The 6,242-nt window shown below is 34.7% G+C and overlaps 1 long non-coding RNA gene across 1 annotated transcript in view; it reads right to left on the bottom strand.

The window, feature by feature from the left end:
* Nucleotides 1–219: 219 nt before the first annotated feature.
* LOC144616125 (uncharacterized) overlaps nucleotides 220–6,242 on the bottom strand; it is a 61,055-nt gene continuing 55,032 nt past the window's right edge. Inside the window, exons 2-3 of the long non-coding RNA XR_013555106.1 lie at nucleotides 5,273–5,338; nucleotides 220–308 (exon numbers count right to left, since the gene is read on the bottom strand). This is a non-coding gene — a long non-coding RNA (uncharacterized LOC144616125). The remainder of the gene's footprint in view (nucleotides 309–5,272; nucleotides 5,339–6,242) is intronic.

Raw genomic sequence — 6,242 nt, forward strand, 5'->3', positions numbered from 1 at the left:
TGTGCCTTCTTGTTACTTGGTTTATACTGTATGAGCACCGCTTATCAAATTCATGGATTCTAACTATTTTTATACACGATCTATCTCTCCTAATTGCTTGTAATACTCACTGTTTTATGCATGTGTCTTTTGTTTAGAAAAAATTGACTTTAACAACTCGAAATCCGGTGATTTATTTATTTAACCACAAGTTTATTTGAAAATAAGGTGTCTTCTGAACTAGGTAGGAACCATAGCTTCATATTCATCTTTAGGCTTCTAATACAACCTGATGCAATGCCCTGATTTTAACTGGATCATACAAATATCTGTTGAACAACAAAGCACACTTAAGTACATTAATAAAGAACTTTAGTACTAATTGATCAGATAAGTTCTAAAACAAGAAAGGGCAATTATATGAAACTGAAGTGCACATGAGTCAATGCCCAGTGGATAGGGAGTAGGTGAAATCCATCTTGGATTATGATTTGGAGAAATTTTAACTTATAATATTAAGGTGATGAATAAGCATCCAACAAAAATACAGCTAATATAAAAAGCTGCACTCTTAGAAATTATAACATTTTACAAACCTGATATTTTGTAATGACAGGGGTTTTTAGAGATTAATAAGAAATAGTGAAATTAAGAACAATTGAATAAGTATTTGTCAGTGTTTATCCAGAAGTATGCAGATGACAGACATTCTTACTTATGTGAATGAATGAGTATTCAAGTCATTTTTAGAAAAATATTGTCTACAGAGGAACAAGAGCAGTCTCCAGAGTCCAGGAGGTAAGATTACTCATATCTTTTTGCTCAGTCTTGTCATGTCTTTCATTCAGTTAACAGATACATTAATGCTGAGAATGAGGCATTGTAGCCATTGGATTTGAGTATTAGGATCACTGGAAGCCTTACAGTCATCATTTTCCATTATAATCAATTTATTATAATGTAAAACGGCAGCTTATTGCAACATGTAAAGTCAGAATTTATGTGAAATCCTGATTTTATCACAAGAAACTATGTAACCCTGGGAAAGTCACTTAATCCCTCTGGTTTCTTATTTCCCCATCCACAAACTGAAAAAAAAAATGGGATTAATATTGTTTATCTGTTTACAAAAAATGTGATTAGAAAAGACTGTGTTATTAAATAGGTCTATTACCCCTACAGTCAAGATCTTTTCTGGAAGACCACATCTTTATTGTGATGAGGACATTCCAAGAGAAAACTACAAAGTTCTTAAGAGGAATTTGTTCTTAAAAGATTTGATCCCATTTATCTCTTGTTTACATGCATTTAAGTTGATGTTTATAGTCAGGAACATATTTCTTCAAATTAAGTTTTCATTCAAAATATTAATCTGTCCTGTGGTGATTAGACTGATACTGCTTCTAATAACACAGCAATTCCCATCTGATTTCAAACACAAATGGCACAGTTATAAGGAGCTCTGACAGCTGCTGGAATTGTGGTCTTGTCTTCTATCCACATACTTTAAAAAACAAATCAGGAGGATCCCATTCATTCTGAATAGAGTCAAGACATCTGGTTCTGGATTTGACTTAGTGTAAAACCTAGCTCTACTCTGGTATTTTCCTTGAGGTTAATTGTATTCCAGATTCCATTTTAGAAGTTTTGAATCCATCATGCTCTAGAGCAAACCAGAATTTCTGGCAATTCCTAAATTAAGAACCAGATGAAATTGAATTACACTGTATGGATTTCTCCTACTTTAGACTGTTTCTCAACTAAGGTTCGTTGATATAGATATTAAGCCAGAATAGCTCATTTCACTAGGCAATAAGGTCAATTATCAGAGCAAAACAAGGAACAGAATGAGGCAGCAATTATTAAGGCAGCATTATGAGGCAGCATATTATTAAGTATGAATAAAGGGAAGCCCAGGGCATTTGCAACTTCCCAGAAAATCCCTTAAAGAGGAAACCTCCTAATCAAATGCTTTGTTTTCTTTTGTTTTGCTTTGCTTTGTTTTTGATGAGCAAAGGCAATTTGACTATATTCGTAACTATTACAGCTAGCAAGCAAATTGTTCTACATCTTCATCTATTTTTGACTGAGATCAACATTATCTGTGATGCTAGTTTACCTCCAAATATAATAGCATCATTATGAAACCAGCAGGTCTTAGCCCCAATATTATAAGCCAAATATGCTTCAAGACCATTGAAACTCAAAAGTCTGTTGGATACATGTAGCTGGGTTTCCACAAACCTGTGTGGACAAACATGACATATGTGAGTAACTGAAGAAAGACATCCATCAGGGGCGCCTGAGGGGCTCAGTTGGTTGGGCATCTGACTTTTGATTTTGGCTCAGGTCATGATCTCACAGATGGTGAATTAGAGTCCCACATTAGGCTCTGTGCTGACGGTGTGGAACCTGCTTGGGATTCTCTCTCCCTTTCCCCTTCTGTCTCTGCCCTGCCAGTGTGCTCTCTCTTTCCCAAAATAAATAAACTTAAAAGAGAGAGAGAGAGAGAAATGTTTAAAAAAAAAGAAATACATTCATCAAAGAAGATTAAGAATACGCGTCATTAAAATATTTATTTGTCAGTGAAGATTCTTTTAGGGGACATTTAATTCAGAATTTTCTGTAGTAGTGAGTCATATGGGGTTCTGAAGAAAAGTATCTGTGCTTTAGTATCCATTAATCAAAATTAAAATAATACTTTATGTATATACGCACTCTGTGTAATCTGATTTAAACCACTTATAGCAAATGCTGTTAGACAACATTAATCCAAATCAACATAGAATCATTGCTTCTCTTCCTTCAGCCGTAAAAGTACACACTTACAGGACTCTCGTTTCCATTATCCTCATAAAGGAAAGAGATATAACAATACCTGTGATTTTTTTTTTTCCCTTTAGAGACAGACCATTTTCCAGGTCACAGACATGATATACTAACATGATAACATAATGAAACCCCACCCTTTCTTGCTCAGTTCTTTATCTTGGGCCTAAAGGGGACAGTAGAAACTGCTTCAGGTAAGATCACCTGGTCTTATCCATCCAGAGCATGGATCAGGCTCTGGTCCCCACGCTTCCATTTTCCAAAACTAAATTTTAAGTGCTCACTTCAAGATCCTGAATCACACTACTGTGAGTTATAAACTGAATTTCAATTTATTTATTGTGAATGGAGGGGATGCTAATATTATTCTGGCCTAATAATTAGAGCCAATTATTTTAACAGGTTATTCCTGCCTGATGATTCTGAGAAGTACATTTTATAGAAAAATGTTGCTTATTGAGCTTCTTATTGTAACTTGCAAGGTGAGATATTCCTAAGGCACATATGCCAAGCTTAGCACTCTCATAAAATGATTTTCTAAATTTTAGAGATAGTTCTATCTGAACAACTTGGACCAGCTGTCTAGAATCAGAGCACTTCTCCCTCGTCACACACCAGTCTCCACTCCCATACTGCCTTTTTAATATTCTTTATCAGTTATTAGCATTTCTGTCACTACAACACTATCTCATGAACAGGCTAGAGTTTCCAAGATTATGATTTATCTTTACTTTCCAGGATCTGTGGCTTCCTGGCTTGTTAATGTAATCAGTGAACTATCTTATAAGCATTGTCCGGGATGAGTTATTTCTGTGAAGTTCTCTAAAAATAATTAAATCTGCCTGTATTTTGTTGCCTCAGGTTCCTTTGACTGAGATTAAAACATATGTTCCTGACTTTTATCCATTTACTTCAGCCTCCATCTGTGTGTTGCACCAATACTTTGGACCTTACAAAGTGCAAAATAGGCTAGATTCACAAATATGAATGTGTGGTATGAGATAACCATTCTATTATCCATATTTTAAGAATTTGGCATTAGGATCTGATATAAGAAAAAGACCCAGATTTCTCTATTGTGTTAGATGAAATAATTATACTTAGGACTAAAATAATTTTGGCATGCCAGTATTATGTGAATGAAGAGGGAACACTTTTTTTTAAATGTCTGTATTGAATTCTTTCCTACCTAGGTCACTTCCCCTAATGTAGAACATCATCCAAAGTTTAATAGAAATATTATAGAAAGTAAGCAAAAGAAGCATATTCTTTAAGCTCAACTACTGACTTCCCATATAATATGTAAGGGAAAAGGTACCTATTGGCTGTGTTGCATTGTCTAATCTAGTTTTAAAATTACATGATAACCAGATGAAGGAAGTGTGGCATCAGAGATTTTGAAATCAGATTGTAATGGCTTGCAATAATAGCTTCTGCCTTTATTGAATAGATTTGGACAAGTCTTATATCCTTGATATTTGGCTTCTGTATCTATAGGTAGTGGCTCTCTTGATAAATTGTTTGGGGATTGTAGATGATGTGTATAAAATGATGTAGTAATTTCCATTTCTTTGGGGTTTTATGAGATTAGATTCTAATGTTTAACATGTAATGAGTACTTAATGGGCAGTATTGACCATTACTGAGACACTTACTCTGAAAGGTTATAGACAGGTAGCCTCTTATTGTTGGTCTACAGTCAACAGTGAAGACCATGCTTTTGGTAAGATAACTGAAAGCTGGTGAACCATTGCATAAACTCTTATTGGATATAGAGAAATTTGGATTGAGAAATTGGATATAGAGAAATTGGATATAGAGAAATATAGACAAAATTTGGAAATAATATTAACATATGCTTGTGTCATGTTTCTAACTTACCAAATAATTTGCAGATCAATTTTAAAAAGGAATTTAGTCAGTAGGAATTAGGCTTTTATTTTATGCCCAGGCTGAAAGCAATGATGACGTGTGGTAAAGTGACATATATTTATAATTCGTACCATTAAGATACAGATAGACTAGGAGACAATTCAGACTTTTTTAAAATATGGAAACCTTTTAAACTCTTAAGGAGAAAATACAATAAAGAAGCAAAATGGTGATAAACGTAGTAGATGTGCAAGGAATTCAAGAAAACAAAAGACCACTAAACAAAGAAAGAGGTGGGAAGAGATGGACCATGAAGTGAGATTGTGGCGATGTGGACATGGATAAAGAAAGTGAAGAAAGGAAAGCCTGGAGGAAAACCATGTGACAGGAAGGAGCCCTGTAGGTGTAACGGAGGTAAGAAGACTAAAGACAGAAGGGAGAGGGAGAGTGCAGACAGTCAGGGCCAGAGGAGCAGTCATGGTGGGACAAGATGGTGGAGCATTTCAGCACTAAAATAACATGCCTGATTTAGGTCTAGTAAGCAGTTAAAACCAACTTGTTCTTGCAATCAGATCTAAGTTCAGATGCTTACTTTGACATCTCTTGGACTGGGACTTTTGGAATGCAGACAGACCTCTCTGACATTCTGTTCCTTCATCTGTAATTTGTGGAAAAGAATTCTTAAGTCAGAGCATTGTTATACATACAGTGCCACGATAGTTCCCAGACAATTATGGTTCACAAAAAAGTTCTTAAAAGGGAGCCAAGAACAAAAAAAGTTTAAAAGGCATGCCTCATGTCACAAAGCAGACTTGAAAAATCAAGAAAGCCAATGACTTCGATGAAATTCTTAAAGTTGAGTGTCAGTAGCTCTCCTTACTCTCAGCTCTGGGTCCTTCCATTAAATTACATTTATTTTGCTAATTATGCTAAATTGCAAAAACACATGGAAATCACTGGACTAGGAGGATTATGTAAATTATACAAAAATAGTTAAAGGTTTGGGCACCTGGGGGCTCAGTCTGTTAAGCATCCGACTTCGGCTCAGGTCATGATCTCACAGTTTGTGAGTGGGAGCACTGTATCAGGTTCTCTGCTGTCAGCTCAGAGCCCACTACAGATCCTCTCTCTCTCTCTCTCTCTCTCTCTGCTCCTCCACTGCTTGCATGCTCTCGCTCTCTCTCTCTCCCCCTCAAAAATAAATAAAATTTTAAAAAATAAAAAAATATTTAAAAGTTTGTATTAGATAGTATTTTATATATTACTAGTAACATATATAAAGAATCACAAACCAAAATAAAGATTTGAGCATATGGGTAATAAATTAGATAATAGTATTAAATCAGTGTTAAATTTACTGAAGTTGGAAATTGGCCCATGGTTATGTAAAAAAAATAAATACATAAAAGATCCTTAATCTTAAGAAACCATACTAAAATATTTAAAGGTAAAGGAAGACAATGATATGTACAACTTACTCTCAAAAGATTCTGAGAAAAAATAAATATATATTAATTCTCTCTCTCTTTCTCACTATATATATATATTCCTCTTTTATCCAT

This window comes from Panthera onca, chromosome B1 (assembly GCF_046562875.1).
Source record: "Panthera onca isolate mPanOnc1 chromosome B1, mPanOnc1 haplotype 2, whole genome shotgun sequence".
Classification (NCBI taxonomy): Eukaryota; Metazoa; Chordata; class Mammalia; order Carnivora; family Felidae; genus Panthera; species Panthera onca.